This window comes from Rhinoderma darwinii, chromosome 1, assembly GCF_050947455.1.
Source record: "Rhinoderma darwinii isolate aRhiDar2 chromosome 1, aRhiDar2.hap1, whole genome shotgun sequence".
Classification (NCBI taxonomy): domain Eukaryota; kingdom Metazoa; phylum Chordata; class Amphibia; order Anura; family Rhinodermatidae; genus Rhinoderma; species Rhinoderma darwinii.
Window position 1 is genome coordinate 28,993,598 of NC_134687.1, and position 20,753 is coordinate 29,014,350.

The 20,753-nt window shown below is 41.4% G+C and overlaps 1 long non-coding RNA gene across 1 annotated transcript in view; it reads right to left on the reverse strand.

The window, feature by feature from the left end:
* Positions 1–6,106: 6,106 nt before the first annotated feature.
* The window catches only part of LOC142723593 (uncharacterized), a 47,710-nt gene continuing 33,063 nt past the window's right edge, over positions 6,107–20,753 (reverse strand). The window contains exons 2-3 of the long non-coding RNA XR_012875688.1: positions 6,962–7,093; positions 6,107–6,415 (exon numbers count right to left, since the gene is read on the reverse strand). This is a non-coding gene — a long non-coding RNA (uncharacterized LOC142723593). The remainder of the gene's footprint in view (positions 6,416–6,961; positions 7,094–20,753) is intronic.

A 20,753-nucleotide genomic window follows, 5' to 3' on the forward strand; every position in this document is an offset into this window, starting at 1 on the left:
AGGATTTTAACAAGATGTCAAGGTATAAAGCGATGTCTCAGTCCTCTCGGACCTTAATCTCCAAGTCGCTGTAAACAAAAATAAACTATTACTACACAGATATCTAAAAAAATATGAGGGTAAATCATAACAAAAAGTAATAAAATAAGGAATCAGTAAAATAAAATTCCAGTGAGTGTCAGTGGGATATGACACCAAATGACACAATAACAATCAACCTAAACAAGAGGTACATAAATAACATTCTAAGAAAATGCACATAATCCTATCATGTGCGTATCAAGTGTTATATGAAATTATATACTGTGCATGGTTAGTATCGAAAGCAAGGTAATAGAATTGAAAATATATGTGAATCAAATGGAATGTAAGCTAATAAGTGGATAGTGGGAAGGCTGAACACATAATCAGTCAGTAACGGAAAAATTATGTAAGCCAATAAGTGGGTTATAGCAGTAACAGAATCACAGAAGGAGGCAAGGATGCAAGAGATAGACGTAAAATATGGATAGTGACGCCAGGGGCTTCTCCAGGAGCGGAATCCCCATCCAGAGTGTCGGCAATGTTCTGGCTGGCGATTCCGCTCCAGGACTTGTCCCTGACGTCACTGTCCATATATGGATAGTGACGCCAGGGGTTTCTCCAGGAGCGGAATCCCTGACAGAACGTCGGCAACGCTCTGGCTGGGGATTCCGCTCCAGAAGTAGCCTCTTACGTCACTGTCTATATATGGACAGTGACGTCAAGGGCTTCCCCAGGCTTATCGCTTATAGTAGCGCTGTACACAGGGAGTCCTTTGCTAGTGAACAGTAAAGGCTGAAGCAGGGAGCTGTCGGTTCCTTGCTTCAGCATTGGATTCAACTGTATCTGCGTCCTGAGGACACAGATACAGTTGACACCGGGACATACCACCGGCCTCCATGAATCCGGGACTGTCCTTGCTGAATCCAGGACGGTTGGGAGGTATAGGTAAGCTGCCGATGCACTCGTACACCGCATTATCGCTCTGTACAACTCGGGTGTGTGCATGTGTGTGTGCATATTTGTGTGTATGCATATGTGTGAGTATGTCTGCATGTATGTATGGATGGATGGATTCAGGGGCATAGCTAGGGGGGGCAAGCGGGGCATGTGCCCCGGGCGCAGCTTAGAGGGGGGCGCCAGCGCCACCTCCTCCTGCACTATAATTGTACCTGTGTCGCAAGGACACAGGTACAATTAGAAGCAATGAATGACCGGGCACGTTCCGTGCCCGGCCATTCAGGCGCCTTTCCACGAATGAAGCGACTTGTACCTTTTGTACCAGTGACGCTTCCGTCGATGAAAGGCGCTGACTGACAGGGAAAGTCATCCTGCCCAGCCAATCAGCGCCTTTCATAGACGCTGTGTTCAACCCCCAGGAGACCTGCGCAGAAGAGAGCAGGTCTCCATGGCTGCCGGACGGCGTGGGAGCGGGAATAAGGTGAGTTTGAATATATATATTTTTTTTTTAAATTGTAATAGAAGTGTGCGGCTGTATCTGCGGGGGGGACTTTGTCTACACGGGGGACTTTATCTATGGGGGGTGTCTATCTACAGGGGGACTATATCTACAGGGGGACTATATCTACAGGGCTGGGCTATATACAGGGGGACTATATCTACATGGCTGGGCTATATACAGATGGACTATATCTACAGGGCTGGGCTATATACAGGGGGACTATATCTACAGGGCTGGGCTATATACAGGGGGACTATATCTACAGAGCTGGGCTATATACAGGGGGACTATATCTACAGGGCAGGGCTATATACAGGGGGACTATATCTACAGGGCTCGGCTATATACAGGGGGACTATATCTACAGGGGGGCTATATACAGGGGGACTATATCTACAGGGGGGCTATATACAGGGGGACTATATCTGCTGGGCTATATAAAGGGGGACTATATCTACAGGGGGGCTATATACAGGGGGACTATATCTACAGGGGGGCTATATACTGAAGTGGGCTGACTATAGAGCACCATATACAGGGGTGGGCTATATAGTATATAGCCCCCTGTAGATATAGCCCACCCCTGTATATGGTGCTCCATAGATAGCCCACCCCAGTATATAGCCCCCCCTGTAGATATAGTCACCCTGTATATAGCCCAGCCCTGTAGATATAGCCCCCCTGTAGATATGTTCCCCCTGTATATAGCCCACCCCTGTATATAGCCCCCCTCTGTAGATATAGCCCCGTGTATAGCCCACCCCTGTAGATATAGCCCCCCTGTGTATAGCCCAGCCCTGTAGATATGGTCCCCCTGTAGATATGGTCCCCCTGTAGATATGGTCCCCCTGTAGATAGCCCACCCCTGTATATAGTCCCCCTGTAGATATAGTCCCCCTGTAGATATAGCCCACCCCTGTATATAGTCCCCCTGTAGATATAGCCCACCCCTGTATATAGTATCCCACAAATAGCTCCCCCTATAGTGCTCCACAGAAAGCCCACCCCTGTATATAGCCCCCTTGTACATATAGTCCACCCCTGTATATAGTGCTCCACAGATAGCCCACCCTTGTATATAGTATATACAGGGGTGGGCTATCTGTGGAGCACTATATACAGGGGTGGACTATCTAGTGGAGCACTATATACAGGGGTGGACTATATGTACAAGGGGGGGCTATATACAGGGATGGGCTATCTGTGAAACACTATATACAGGGGTGGACTATATGTACAAGGGGGCTATATACAGGGGTGGGCTATATCTACAGGGGGGCTACATACATGGTTGGGCTATCTGTAGAGCTCTATATACAGGGGTGGGCTATATCTACAGGGGGCTATATACAGGGGTGGGCTATCTGTAGAGCACTTTAGGGGGAGTTATTTGTGGGACACTATACAGGGGTGGACTGTATGGGGGCACTATCTACAGGGGCTCTATGGCAGGCACTATCTACAGGGGGCTATATACAGGGGTGGGGTATCTGTAGAGCACTATAGGGGGAGTTATTTGTGGGACACTATACAGGGGTGGTCTATATGGGGGCACTATCTACAAGGGGCTCTATGGCAGGCACTATCTACAGGGGGCTCTATGGCAGGCACTATCTACAGGGGGCTCTATGGCAGGCACTATCTACAGGGGGCACAGTATGTTTGTGGGGGACACGGTGTATGCTACTATTATAATTAGAGGTGCAGTGTTTGGCGCTATTATATTTAGGGGTGTAGTGTGTGGTATAATGATAACTTTATATTTATTTATAGGTGCAGAAATGTTGCAAAAGTGAGAAGCTGAAGACATGTGAGCGGCAAACTGCAGAAATGGATCGGGAGAAGTCATCATAGAGGTCTGGACCAAATGGAGAAAAAGAACTAGAATCTGAGACGTCACCAGTGAGTCACTCAATGTAAATGTTTATTCTGCCTCTAATCAGTAATGTAGTCACTGTATGATCTGCAGCGAGATGATGGGTGGTGTGATTATGATAGGATTTATTTTTTGTCAAACGGCATCTCCCAGCATATCCTTACCATTGTTCGGGCCATGCTGGGAGCTGTAGTTTTACGCCGTACATACCTATACGGCAGGGGTTGCACTAAATTGAGCTGTATTTGTTCTGGAGCTGTATATATGTACTGAGCTTGGTTCTGGTGTTGTGTATAGAACCATATTGCTTGTGAAATGTACAAATAATTTTATGCTCGCGTTACATAAAAATAAATGACACGTCGATTGGTAGAGAAAACAAACACGGCGAAGGGGAAGGAGATGTCGGGAAAGAGGTTGGGGGGGGGGGCCAAACTGAATCTTTGCCCCGGGTGCTGGAGAACCTAGCTACGCCTCTGGATGTATGTATGTATGTATGTATGTGTATATGTATGTATTTATGTATGTGTATGTGTGCATATCTGTGTATTTATTTTCTGTATGTGCTGTTTTTATCCACATCCCTTCTCAAAATCTTGTGTACGATACTAATTGGCGAATGAATGTTTTGTATTGTAAAATATTGCAGTAGACATTTTATAATAATAATCTTTATTTCTATAGCGCCAACATATGAATTCATTAGTACATAACTTAGACACAGCCCTGCATCCGGCTACTTCTTGATCTTTTCAATCAAAATGTAAGCGGCGGAGAACTGGAAATGTTAGACCTCAGTTGAAGATTCCTGTACGTGACCCTTGGTTCATCAGCATTACTCTTGTGATTATATTATCAAGCTATTAAAGAGAGGAATGCAGAGGTAGTAACCCATGAAATAGCAACTGCGCCCTCATTCAGGATACTTATGGATAAAAGATCTTGCGACACATGGGAATTTGATGGCAAAAATGTTATTACCATAAGGCTTTCTATGTATCCACCGCCCCTTATACAATGAAGATGCTATCCCTCAATATATCCACCACCCCTTATATAGTGAAGAAGCTATCCCTCAATATATCCACCACCCCTATATATGGAGGAGGCATACCCTCAATATATCCACTTACCCTATATATATATAGAAGGCTAAACCTCATTGAATCCATCATCCCTATATATGGAGGAGGCTAACCCTCAATGTATCCACCACTCCCTATATATAGAGGACGCTAACCCTTAATATATCTACTACCCCAATATATAGAGGTTAACCCTCAATGTTCCACCACCCATATATATATGTATATATATATATATATATATATATATATATATATATATATATATATATATATGAGGCTAACCCTCAGCGTTTTTACCACCCCTTAAGTATGGAGAGGGCTGTCAATGTTTCCACCACCCTTTATATGGAGCAGGCTAACCCTCGATATATCCACTGCCCCCATATAAAGAGGAGGCTAACCCACAATATTTCCACTGCCCCCTACTATATATGGAGAAGTCTAAACCTCAATGTATCCACCACCCCTATATAAGGCTAACCCTCAATGTATCCACCACCTATATATATATATATATATATATATATATATATATATATATATATATATATATATATATACATATATATAAAGGAGGCTAGCCCTCAATGTACCTATCACTCCTTTTATATAGATAGGGCTAACCCTCAATCTATCCTCCACCCCTAATATATTGAGGAGGCTAACCCTCAATCAATCCACCATCCCCTTTATATAGATAGGGCTATATCTCTCTGTATCCACCACCCCTAATATATGGAGAAGGCTAACCCTCAATGTAATCACCACCCCCCATCTATAAAGGAGTCTAGCCCTCAACATATCCAGCACTCCTTAAATATAGAGGAAACTCATAGTCAAACTGCTATTTTGTTGTGGCCATGAAAAAGGTGCACTGACATAATTGTAGAACTGTGTGCACTCCTACGGTTTGAATCCATGTTGTGACACGATGTGACTCATTTTACAGGAAAATTTATGTTTCTACAGGTAAGAACAGGGATTAGTGAGTCAAGACGTCAGTGATTGCAAAGTGAGAATTCTGTCAGGAGAGCTGATAGGTCTTCTTACAGCAGCATTTGGATTTGACACCTGTCTGGGTTAGACCTCATGCACACAACTGCATTACTATAGAAATCTATGGGCCCAAAATGTCTGATTTCATGCAGAGACACACAGAGGTTTTTTGTCATAGATTCATACGGAATCCATAAGGAAAACAAATAGTGCCGTGTTCCATCACTTTCTGTATTCCAGAGGTATTACTTATATAGCTGCACATAGAGTGCCAACATCCGTATGATACTGTACAGGCTTTGCGGTTTTCATGAGGCCTTGGTAGGGGTGTAGCTATAGAGGGTGCCGAGGTAGCCACTAATTAGGGTCTTGGTGCATAAGGTGGCCCCAAGCCCCTCTGCCACATAAGAAGACACCAGTATTATAAATCGCACATGGTAGATGGGGCCCTGTTACAGATTCTGCATTGAAGTGGAGTCATGTAAGTGGAGGGTCTTCATCGATGCACTGCAGTTGGATGACGCCACAGTTAATGTGGTCATCAAAGCTGCCTGTGTTCTTCACAACTATGTACTGGACTATGACAGCCCTGACATGGAAGTGGAGACACAGGTAGCTTTTGGTGACTCTGAAGTCAACTAGGGCATTGGTCAGCCATCCAACTATGATGTACAGGTGAGAGATACCTTCGTGAACTACTTTAATGAGTACTGAAGGTGCCGTGCCCTGGCAATATGCCTGCCTCAGTGGTGAGAAGTCTGCTGGTGTTTCTCCTGCTGTCGTTCTTGCTGCTGCTTATTCAACAGCCGGCGCTTGAGGTAGTGTGGTCACCCACAATGGTCTGGTCATCCGGTTCCTCGGTAAACCCATTGGAGGGTGTAGGAGTGGACTCCCTCTGCTGCTGCTGCTGCTCCCGTTTGTGCAGCCGGGTCCTCAGCCAGGCTTTCTCTAAGACGATAATTGCCTTCAGATCTGTAGAAAAAAATATATAATTAGTATTAAGTACAACAAACAGATAAACGTAGATTCAAAGCACTTTTTATTTATGGGCGGTGGAAGAGCAGCTCGTCATAAAAAAAAAAATATTTCGGCTGCCGGTAGGGAGAGCACCCACTTCATACATGGGCACAGAGGTGCTTGAAAAATCGGTCCCACAACGATTCCTGATGTCCTTATCTAGATTGAAAGACAAACCATGTGAAAGCTGTATACATGTTTATTTTTCAGTTAGCAAAAAAGATTCTCTGAGCTTCAGTTGTTCGGACAACGCTATTGGTTGAATAAACTTTTGAGCTGAATGTGCCTGCCTCTGAGGAGCCAAAACAGGCGTCCCCGGCAAACACAGGACATGATAAATACAGACCTGTGTTTGCAAGTATGGTTGCAATGCTTTTCACGCCCGTTCAAGACAGCGATGTCGACTGAACCTTGCAGTGTAGACATGCTACACTGATTGATTCTTGTAGGAAAAAAAACACATAAGGAAATAATGTTTTTTTTGTACAGCGTAATACTCACCAATAACCCCCTATTCGGATCTGCCCCAGTCCAGGAACAGCGCCTCACAGATGTTGATCCAAGCTTAGACGGGACGAATTCGGTCAATGTATCCGACACAGCTCTTGTCCCATAGAGTGGGTGGGCTTCCACCTGAAAAATACAAAAGAAAAAATAGATTTTTAAAATGTATTTTGTGGGGACGTTACACTTTTTCCACATTAGTTGATTAATGAATTTATACTTTTTGATACATTTGCGCATGCTCTGTCATGTACGATGCATGGCCATTCAGAAAACAGCTACATGCAACAAAATATAAACCGGGATAAACACATCTGATATTGAAAAACAAAATTTCGGTCACTTTTTTTTACATTTACCGTGAAGAACCAGGCCATGACTGCTCTGGGGATGCTTCCTCACAACTTCACAACGAGGAGAAAATGTCTGATCTTCCTGTCCACCCCTTTTTAGTGTTTCTCCAGTTCCTGGCCTAAAATCCAGAGACCATCCTGAATCAAATCTACAAGTTTTTAGAACCACTGTGGATCACGAGCGGATTTTAGAGTCTCCATTGAAGTCAATGGAGGGATGGTGCAAAAATAAGTATCATGTGACTCTTCTCATCCACGGCGCGGAATGAAATCCGCACTGGAGTTTTTCTAAATGTGTGAACAGGTTTGCGGAAACTCGATTGACTTGAATAGAAGGCAGAGTGTTTGCGGAATCCGTGCCAAAATCCTTGTCAAATCCTGAATGTGTGAATGGGGTCTTAGTCGAATAGTTTTTTGGGAAGTCTTACAAAAGTTTTGCAAATGGGTGAGAAATGTGTCAAAAGTGCATGTTTATATCTGCAAGGCCAAACGTTAACATATGGATAACGATATGTTATCTGTGACCCCAAGACAAATCACTGACACATGCTGTTCTGCTGGATCTAGAGCAGCCCAGTATTGTAATATAGGGGGGGGGGGGGATAGTGAGAAACTATAAACAGAATGGATGAACGGCCTGTGAACAAAAACAGACTAAGTTCACAGTCAGAGATTACAGTGTAAAGAGTGTTCACATTCCAGCTGCGCGGTGACAAGAGATGTGGGGGAGAGGGTTGTGCTCCCATAAAACGCACAGAACACTCACTACAGGAAATTGCTCCAGATACAATGCTTGCTCTGTTGCATAAACTCCAGAGGAAATTCAATGTATAAAAAAGTTTCCACCGCTTACTGTATTTCAAAAAGCAAATTCATTACCGATACTTAAATTGTAATTTTTTTTTCTTCAAAAACCCAGAAATTGTATGGAGAACATTATATGAGCCACCGAACACTAAAGGAGATCGAGGTGACCTGGAGGGGAGAAGAGGAGCGGTGAGGGGAGTATGCTTACTTTTTATTTTATGTTCAATAGGAACAGAGGAAAATGGATGGCACACAGCCGTGGTCAGTGGCATAACTATAGGGGTCGCAGCGGTCGCAATAAATGACACGGGCCCCTGTTACTATAGTAACTGATAGTACTTACCCTCCTGTTCCGGAGCGCAGAGGAGGTTCTGACGAATCTTTGCGTCATGACGTCAAAACGCTGTGCACCGCGCATGACTTTACGATGCTGGATGGGATCAGGAAACCTCCGCTGTGGCTGGAGCTGAAAAGGAGGGTAAGTAGTCTGCTGGGGCCCGGGTTGTCCAGTCCCTAAAAATTGATGGCCTATTCTCAATAAGGCAAATCATTGATCAGCGCTCATTTACTCCTTTCAAAAGGAGCAATGATCAGTAATGTATGGGGACAAGCGATCCTTACCACGATTGCTCGTCCCCATACATTTCCATAGGGAGATGTGCTGCCGACAACGATAATATTTTTGGCTGCATAAACGATACAATCAGCCGATGATCGAGCGTTTAATCGTTCATTGGCTGATCGTTGCCCTGTTTACACAGGACAATGATCAGGAACGAGCGTTTATATGATATTATATATTTTTATTTGCCCGATTATTGGCCAGTGTGAAAGGTGCCTTACTGTGAGGGCTAAACAATGCACCTAGAAGTGTGGGAATTCTGCAGAGAACACAGGGGTTCATTTCCTTCTGATCCCTTCCATTTTTAGTTTGCAGGCAACTAGGGGAGCAAGGTGGCATTTCACCAATAGGCCAGGGTTTAACATGCCTGGTCTACTATTGTAGACAGAGAAGTGGGGGAGGGCTCCTGCTGCAAACATTTGCCTTACAGCCAGGAAAAAGTTTTGAGCTGAGGTTTGTGAGAGGAAGGAGGTAGGAATGGCTGATCTCTTGGGACAGAGAGGATAATTCTTTTTTTTCTCACAGTTTTGATTGCAACATGAGACAGAATAGTATCAACGAACAAGAGAATATTAGTGAGAAATTACTTGGACTTAGTTTTTTTTATGTACGCCATATATACCCTAAAATACTATCTGTGCCAGTTTTATAAATGTGCCCCATGATCTGTATGTTCCCCTGTAATGTAAGATAAACAATGTGCAGCCACACAGAAAGTTGATGCTGCCATAGGCATTGTAACTATTTAATGTTATGTACCTTTGAAAAAAAATAAAATGTAAGAAAAATATGTATCATGTGATTGGTGCAACTTTTAAATTACATTTTATTAAAAATTATTTTTACTTTTTGAGATACAGCTGCTTTGTATTCTGTCTACGGTCTCTTCTTTTTTGCCGAGGATATTGTTCCTGGCCACCCCTACCTGGACATGTTAAAGGAATGGCTTATGCCAAAGATAGACTACATTTAGCAGATCGTTCTCTGTCAGCAGGATGGTGCACCTCCACATTTCCATTTGGATGTTCACCGATACCTAAATGAAACTATCGTAACGTTGGATTGGCCGCGCCAGAAACAATGATTCACCAATGTTGCGCTGGACAGATCTAACACCCTGCGACTCCTTTCTGTGGGGCTACATGAAGGACTCAGTGTATCTGCCCCCCCCCCCCAATCACAGTATCTGAACGACCTGAGACAACACATCACTGAAACAGTGGAGCCCATATCCGAGGATATGATGGCACGCGTCTGGACTACCGCCTAGATATCTGCCCTGTCACCAATGGAAATCACTTTGAACATTTGTTGCAGTGTATAGATAAAACTTGGATAGATAGTGTCTTTTCATGTTAATAAAATTGTGTTATGTTCTCGCAGTTATAATTTTGCACCATCCTTTTTTAATCACCCTGTATTATAAAATCCACACTATCAGATAGATAGATGGATAGATAGATAGATAGATAGATAGATAGATAGATAGATAGATAGATAGATAGATAGATAGATAGATAGATAGATAGATAGATAGATACAGGGGCGTAACTAGGAAAGACTGGGCCCCATAGCAAACTTTTGACTGGGGCCCCCCCTCCCCTGGGTGTCACACAACCCCCCCCCCCCCTTGTAGATAGTGCCTTTTTTACAGCCCCCTCTGTAGAGAACGCCATACAGAGCCCCCTCTGTAGGTAACGCCATACAGAGTCCCCCCCTGTAGGTAACGCCATGCAGAGTCCCCCCCTGTAGGTAACACCATGCAGAGTCCCCCCTGTAGGTAACGCCATGCAGAGTCCCCCCATTTAGGTAACGCAATGCAGAGTCCCCCCTGTAGGTAACGCCATGCAGAGGCCCCCCCCCCCTGTAGGTAACGCCATCCAGAGTCCCCCCCCTCTAGGTAACGCCATGCAGAGTCCCCCCCCCTGTAGGTAATGCCATGCAGAGTCGGGGATACATGTGTGATCGCTGACAGCGATAGGGAGAATGGGGGACTGAAAGTCCCCTGAAGTTCTCCATGACTAACCTCTGACTTCCGGCGTCTGCGCAGCTCAATAAAAATGAAAGGAGCGCTGGTCACACATGCGCACAAGCGCGACCGGCGCTCCATTCATTTCTACGGAGCTGCCGACACAGACCCCGGAAGTCCGAGGTTTGTGATGGAGAACTTCAGGGGACTTTCAGTCCCCCGTTCTCCTTATCGCTGCCAGCGATCACACATGTATCCCCTGTCCTGTGTTTAACACATGTTTAACACATGTATCACATGTTTAACACATGTATCACATGTCTTTTGTTTAATGGCAAAGCGGGGAGATACCTCCCTGCTCTGCCGTAGTGTTCAGTGGCGTTGCGCTGTAGCAGCCGTAGCGGCTGCTAGCGGAGCCTCCGGCCATTGTGGGGGCCCGTGCCGGCGGGCGACACAGGCCCCCTCATGCCGCGGGCCCGTAGCAGCCGCTACGGCTTCTACGGCGTTGGTTACACCACTAGATAGATAGATAGATAGATAGATAGATAGATAGATAGCTCCATCCATGTTGACGGTGTCTATGTCTACTTACTGCTCTTGTAGTCAGGACGCTCTATGTTATTTTATTGAGCTGTTTTTTTTTTCATTTTAGCTGTTTCAGATCCATTGTAATTTTTTATTACACCAGATCCTAATTTATAAAGGTTTCGTGTCCCGCTTATATACAGACCACCGTCCAGAGACCACAGATCATTGTTGTAAAGGGCAGAAATCTAAGGCATGTGTATAATGTGTCACGTTGGCATTTACACAACAAACCACAACACAACACACCCTAGAATTCTTAAAGAGCTTAGTTCAGTTATTTCTGTCCCCCTTTTCATAATATTCAGAGAATCTCTAGTGACTGGTATAGTGCCAAGGGACTGGCGCAGGGCAAATGTGGTGCCTATTTTCAAAAAGGGCTCTAGGTCTTCCCCGGGTAATTATAGACCAGTAAGCTTAACATCCATCGTGGGGAAAATGTTTGAGGGGCTATTGAGGGACTATATACAGGATTATGTGACAATAAATAGCATTATAAGTGACAGCCAGCACGGTTTTACTAAGGACAGAAGTTTTCAAACTAACCTGATCTGTTTTTATGAAGAGTTGAGCAGAAGCCTAGACAGAGGGGCCGCTGTGGATATAGTGTTTTTGGACTTTGCAAAGGCATTTGACACTGTCCCTCATAGACGTCTAATGGGTAAATTAAGGACTATAGGTTTAGAAAGTATAGTTTGTAATTGGATTGAGAATTGGCTCAAGGACCGAATCCAGAGAGTTGTGGTCAATGATTCCTACTCTGAATGGTCCCCGGTAATAAGTGGTGTACCCCAGGGTTCAGAGCTGAGACCATTATTATTCAACTTATTTATTAATGATATAGAGGATGGGATTAATAGCACTACTTCTATTTTTGCAGATGACACCAAGCTATGTAATATAGTTCAGTCTATGGAAGATGTTCATGAATTGCAGGCAGATTTAAACAAACTAAGTGTTTGGGCGTCCACTTGGCAGATGAAGTTTAATGTAGATAAATGTAAAGTTATGCATCTGGGTACCAACAACCTGCATGCATCATGTGTCCTAGGGGGAGCTACACTGGCGGAGTCACTTGTTGAGAAGGATCTGGGTGTTCTTGTAAATCATAAACTCAATAACAGCATGCAGTGTCAATCAGCTGCTTCAAAGGCCAGCAGGATATTGTCGTGTATTAAAAGAGGCATGGACTCACGGGACAGGGATGTAATATTACCACTTTACAAAGCATTAGTGAGGCCTCATCTAGAATATGCAGTTCAGTTCTGGGCTCCAGTTCATAGAAAGGATGCCCTGGAGTTGGAAAAAATACAAAGAAGAGCAACGAAACTAATTAGGGGCTTGGAGAATTTAAGTTATGAGGAAAGATTGAAAGAATTAAACCTATTTAGCCTTGAAAAAAAGACGACTAAGTGGGGACATGATTAACTTATATAAATATATTAATGGCACATACAAAAAATATGGTGAAATCCTGTTCCTTGTAAAACCCCCTCAAAAAACAAGGGGGCGCTCCCTCCGTCTGGAGAAAAAAACGTTCAAGCTGCAGAGGCGACAAGTCTTCTTTACTGTGAGAACTGTGAATCTATGGAATAGTCACTGCAGGAGCCGTCACAGCAGGGACAGTAGATGGCTTTAAAAAAGGGTTAGATAATTTCCTAGAATAAAAAAATATTAGCTCCTATGTGTAGAAATTTTTCCTTCCCTTTTCCCGTCCCTTGGTTGAACTTGATGGACAGGTGTCTTTTTTCAGCCGTACTATGTAACTATGTAACAAACCCTCAACTTGGGTGACCGTATTCCCAATAAAAAGTGTCGTTTGCTGGTAAATGCCAGTCAGGCTGTAGTGGTTTCTATGTGGGCTCTAGCATGTTTCCCTGAGTATTAACTGAGTAATGTTTATTTTTAGCACTAAGTATGAAACCTATTGAGTTTGGTTGATTCAATTGAATTTCTATAACCAAGCCGGGCTGGACTATTAGGAGGGTAAATGGGGCAATTGTCGTAGCTAGGCTTTTCTTCGCATGAGGCAAAGATTCAGTTCACTGCCCTAGCCCTGCATATAAATACCATGTACAAAACAGAGTGTCTTATTGACACCCCCGGCACTGAGCATCTGGAGCACATACAGCCCCCCACTAACCAGAAAACCGAGGGGGCCTTCATCATCCCCTGTATAAAATTTATTCAAGCAACTGAACATTATCCATCGAACCAATTTATTATATCTCTCTGCAGGCCAGCACTGCACTCCAGTTCCCCATCTACGGCTGTCTTCTCCTCCTCCGCTCCAGCGTTGAGCTGCTAAACTTCAGCAGCGTCATCCATTTCTCCATTCCAAGCCATGTTCTGTTTTAGTGGGAACAAATGTCATCAAGAGCGGAACATCACCCTCCAGACCTCGCTTAAATCTCAATTTATTGTATTTGAACTTGTGCATTCTGATTCTCAGTTATTATTTTACTACGCACTGACTATGTTCCCATACTTCCCTGCTGTATCTGCACCAAATTTTCTGCTGTAATCTGTATGTATTGACCCCAGCTTTGTCCCTGACTGTGATTTGCTCTCCAGGTCCTTCTACCCAACTCTGACTGCCTTACTGGTATTAACCCTAGGCTACTCCAACCACCGTACTTTCATATAACTCCACATTTCATCATGTAGCCTGTATATTTCCATATAACTTCACACTACATCATATAGTCTGTATAAATCCATATAACGCCATACTACATCATATAGCCTGTATACGTCCATATAACTTCACACTACATCATATTGTCTGTATACTTCCATATAACTCCATACTACATCATATAGCCTGTATACATCCAAATAACTCCATGCTTGTCTATGTGTTTGTTTGTACTGTTGTACCTGTTGGTCCTCTGAGAGATCTAGTTTTTGTATAGTGGTTTTGTAATGACAGGGATAGGGAAACAGACAAGTGAGCCCTAATCTACCCGCCACTCAGTCCCTGCCTACTTGCAACGACCCGCACTAGGCGACGGGGTACAACTGGGCGACGGTCCCTACACTCAGTAAGTGCACGACAGACAACCAGACAAGGAAACACAGAACAAAGGGAAACGGGGCAGTTGCCCACGGCAACACCGTGAGCAACAAGAGCAGTAAACGAGCCGAGTCAAACCAGGAGAGTACGAGGTGCCAAACGCAGAGCAGGAGAGTAGTGAACAAGCCGAGTCAAACCAGGAGTGTACGAGGTACCAAACGCAGAGCAGAAGAGTAGTCAGTAAGCCAGGGTCAATACGAAGCAGGGACAAATAGTTCAAGAAGCTGCAGCAGGGCCAGGAAACCAACAGAGAAGAATCACAAGCAAGGAGGAACAGGAAAGGCAGGTATAAATAGACAGAGGGCGGGAGCTAGCTCCGTCTGGCCAGGCTGTGATAGGCTCTCCCACTCCTAAGCCGGCCATCCTGAGTGGTGGAAGATGGAGTCAGTCTCACAGACATAGAAGCAGGTGCAGACTGATTACCTATGGGCGTGGATACAGAAGCTGTGCCTGGCAGATCCTTAACAGGTTTTGTGTGTATCCTAGGATCAGTAGTTCCATTGGTTTGTTTGCCTTTCCTGTGGATTTAGCCTACTGCCAAGCTGCTGTCTTGCCCTGCTGTGGGATAGTATTCAGATAGGGTCAATGAGTGCTGTTAATTCTTTTCCACTGTCTATTCACCTATTACCTGCTTGCATGCTATTCATCTGCCATCCACTCCATTTGTGCATCATCTCCATCTTCCACTGCCTCGGTATTCGGTTCCGCTTAACCACTGGTGAGTTACTTTTGTCTTTTGTTTTCTTTCAGTATTAATGCGTGCTTTACCAATGTGATATCAATTGTCTGGTGTTGCGGTCTTGAAACCAACTGTGGCGTAGCAACTACATTATATAGCCTGTATACTTCCATGTAACTCCAGACTACACCATATAGTCTGTATGCTTCCATATAACTCGACACTACATCATGTAGCCTGTATACTTCCATATAACTCGACACTACATCATGTAGCCTGTATACTTCCATATAACTCGACACTACATCATGTAGCCTGTATACTTCCATATAACCCTACACTACATCATATAACCTGTATACTTCCATATAACTCGACACTACATCATGTAGCCTGTATACTTCCATATAACTCGACACTACATCATGTAGCCTGTATACTTCCATATAACTCGACACTACATCATGTAGCCTGTATACTTCCATATAACTCGACACTACATCATGTAGCCTGTATACTTCCATATAACTCGACACTACATCATATAGCCTGTATACTTCCATATAAATCCACACTACATCATATAGTCTGTATACTTCCATATAACCCCACACTACATCATATAGTCTGTATACTTCCATATAACCCCACACTACATCATATAGTCTGTATACTTCCATATAACCCCACACTACATCATATAGTCTGTATACTTCCATATAACCCCACACTACATTATATAGTCTGTATACTTCTATATAACTCAATACTACACCATATAGTCTGTATACTTCCATATAACTCGATACTACATCATGTGGCCTGTATACTTCCATATAACTCGATACTACATCATGTAGTCTGTATACTTCCATATAACTACACACTACATCATATAGTCTGTATAATTCTATATAACTCCACACTACATCATATAACCTGTATACTTCTATATAACTCCACACTACATCATATAGCCTGTATACTTCCATATAACTCCACACTATATCATATAACCTGTATATTTTCATATAACTCCACACTATATCATATAACTTGTATACTTCTATATAACTCCACACTACATCATATAACTCCACACTACATCATATAGCCTGTATACTTTCATATAACTCCACACTATATCATATAACCTGTATACTTCTATATAACTCCACACTATATCATATAACTTGTATACTTCTACATAACTCCACACTACATCATATAGCCTGTATACTTTCATATAACTCCACACTATATCATATAACCTGTATACTTCTATATAACTCCATACTATATCATATAGTCTGTATACTTCCATATAACTCCACACTACATCATATAGTCTGTATACTTCTATATAATTCCACACTACATCATATAGCCTGTATACTTCTATATAACTCGATACTACGTCATGTAGCCTGTATATTTCCATATAACTCGATACTACATCATATAGCCTGTATACTTCTATATAACTCGATACTACATCATGTAGCCTGTATATTTCCATATAACTCGATACTACATCATATATCCTGTATACTTCCATATAACTCCACACTACATCATATAACCTGTATACTTCCATATAACTCCACACTATATCATATAACCTGTATACTTCCATATAACTCCACACTACAAAATATAACCTGTATACTTCCATATAACTCGATACTACATCATATAACCTGTATACTTCCATATAACCCTACACTACATCATATAGTCTGTATACTTCCATATAACTCCACACTACATCACATAGCCTGTATACTTCTATATAACTCCACACTACATCATGTAGCCTGTATACTACCAATAACTCCACACTATATCATATAACCTGTATACTTCCATATAACTCCACACTACATCATATAGCCTGTATACTTCCATATAACTCCACACTACATCATATAGCCTGTATACTACCATATAACTCCACACTACATCATATAACCTGTATACTTCCATATAACTCCACACTACATCATATAGTCTGTATACTTCCATATAACTCCACACTACATCATATAGCCTGTATACTACCATATAACTCCACACTACATCATATAACCTGTATACTTCCATATAACTCCACACTACATCATATAACCTGTATACTTCCATATAACCCTACACTACATCATATAGCCTGTATACTTCTATATAACTCTACACTACATCATATAGCCTGTATACTTCTATATAACTCCACACTACATCATATAGCCTGTATACTTCCATATAACTCCACACTATATCATATAACCTGTATACTTCTATATAACTCGATACTACATCATATAGCCTGTATACTTCCATATAACTCCACACTACATCATATAACCTGTATACTTCCATATAACTCTACACTACATCATATAGCCTGTATATTTCTATATAACTCCACACTACATCATATAGCCTGTATACTTCTATATAACTCCACACTACATCATATAGCCTGTATACTTCCATATAACTCCACACTATATCATATAACCTGTATACTTCTATATAACTCCCCAATACATCATATAGCCTGTATACTTCCATATAACCCTACACTACATCATATAGCCTGTATACTTCTATATAACTCTACACTACATCATATAGCCTGTATACTTCTATATAACTCCACACTACATCATATAGCCTGTATACTTCCATATAACTCCACACTATATCATATAACCTGTATACTTCCATATAACTCTACACTACATCATATAGCCTGTATATTTCTATATAACTCCACACTACATCATATAGCCTGTATACTTCTATATAACTCCACACTACATCATATAGCCTGTATACTTCCATATAACTCCACACTATATCATATAACCTGTATACTTCTATATAACTCGATACTACGTCATGTAGCCTGTATATTTCCATATAACTCGATACTACATCATATAGCCTGTATACTTCTATATAACTCGATACTACATCATGTAGCCTGTATATTTCCATATAACTCGATACTACATCATATAGCCTGTATACTTCCATATAACTCCACACTATATCATATAACCTGTATACTTCCATATAACCCTACACTACATCATATAGCCTGTATACTTCCATATAACTCCACACTACAAAATATAACCTGTATACTTCCATATAACTCGATACTACATCATATAGCCTGTATACTTCCATATAACTCCACACTACAAAATATAACCTGTATACTTCCATATAACTCCACACTACATCATATAGTCTGTATACTTCCATATAACTCCACACTACATCACATAGCCTGTATACTTCTATATAACTCCACACTACATCATGTAGCCTGTATACTACCAATAACTCCACACTACATCATGTAGCCTGTATACTACCAATAACTCCACACTACAAAATATAACCTGTATACTTCCATATAACTCCACACTACATCATATAACCTGTATACTTCTATATAACTCCACACTACATCATATAGCCTGTATACTACCAATAACTCCACACTACATCATGTAGCCTGTATACTACCAATAACTCCACACTACAAAATATAACCTGTATACTTCCATATAACTCCACACTACATCATATAACCTGTATACTTCTATATAACTCCACACTACATCATATAGTCTGTATACTTCCATATGACTCCACACTACAAAATATAACCTGTATACTTCTATATAACTCCACACTACATCATATAGCCTGTATACTTCCATATAATTCCACATTACATCATATAACCTGTATACTTCCATATAACTCCACACTACATCATATAGTCTGTATACTTCTATATAACTCCACACTACATCATATAGCCTGTATACTTCTATATAACTCGATACTACGTCATGTAGCCTGTATATTTCCATATAACTCGATACTACATCATATAGCCTGTATACTTCCATATAACTCCACACTATATCATATAACCTGTATACTTCCATATAACCCTACACTACATCATATAGCCTGTATACTTCCATATAACTCCACACTACAAAATATAACCTGTATACTTCCATATAACTCGATACTACATCATATAGCCTGTATACTTCCATATAACTCCACACTACAAAATATAACCTGTATACTTCCATATAACTCCACACTACATCATATAGTCTGTATACTTCCATATAACTCCACACTACATCACATAGCCTGTATACTTCTATATAACTCCACACTACATCATGTAGCCTGTATACTACCAATAACTCCACACTACATCATGTAGCCTGTATACTACCAATAACTCCACACTACAAAATATAACCTGTATACTTCCATATAACTCCACACTACATCATATAACCTGTATACTTCTATATAACTCCACACTACATCATATAGCCTGTATACTACCAATAACTCCACACTACATCATGTAGCCTGTATACTACCAATAACTCCACACTACAAAATATAACCTGTATACTTCCATATAACTCCACACTACATCATATAACCTGTATACTTCTATATAACTCCACACTACATCATATAGTCTGTATACTTCCATATGACTCCACACTACAAAATATAACCTGTATACTTCTATATAACTCCACACTACATCATATAGCCTGTATACTACCATATAACTCCACACTACATCATATAACCTGTATACTTCCATATAACCCTACACTACATCATATAACCTGTATACTTCTATATAACTCTACACTACATCATATAGCCTGTATACTTCTATATAACTCCACACTACATCATATAGCCTGTATACTTCCATATAACTCCACACTATATCATATAACCTGTATACTTCCATATAACTCTACACTACATCATATAGCCTGTATACTTCTATATAACTCCACACTACATCATATAGCCTGTATACTTCTATATAACTCGATACTACATCATATAGCCTGTATACTTCCATATAACTCCACACTACATCATATAACCTGTATACTTCCATATAACCCTACACTACATCATATAACCTGTATACTTCCATATAACTCCACACTATATCATATAGCCTGTATACTTCCATATAATTCCACACTACATCATATAACCTGTATACTTCCATATAACTCCACACTACATCATATAGCCTGTATACTTCTATATAACTCCACACTACATCATATAGCCTGTATACTTCTATATAACTCGATACTACGTCATATAACCTGTACACTTCTATATAACCCTACACTACATCATATAACCTGTATACTTCTATATAACTCCACACTATATCATATAACCTGTATACTTCCATATAACCCTACACTACATCATATAGCCTGTATACTTCCATATAACCCTACACTACATCATATAGCCTGTATACTTCTATATAACTCTACACTACATCATATAGCCTGTATACTTCTATATAACTCCACACTACATCATATAGCCTGTATACTTCCATATAACTCCACACTATATCATATAACCTGTATACTTCCATATAACCCTACACTACATCATATAGCCTGTATACTTCCATATAACCCTACACTACATCATATAGCCTGTATACTTCTATATAACTCTACACTACATCATATAGCCTGTATACTTCCATATAACTCGACACTACATCATGTAGCCTGTATACTTCTATATAACTCCACACTACATCATATAGCCTGTATACTTCCATATAACTCCACACTAC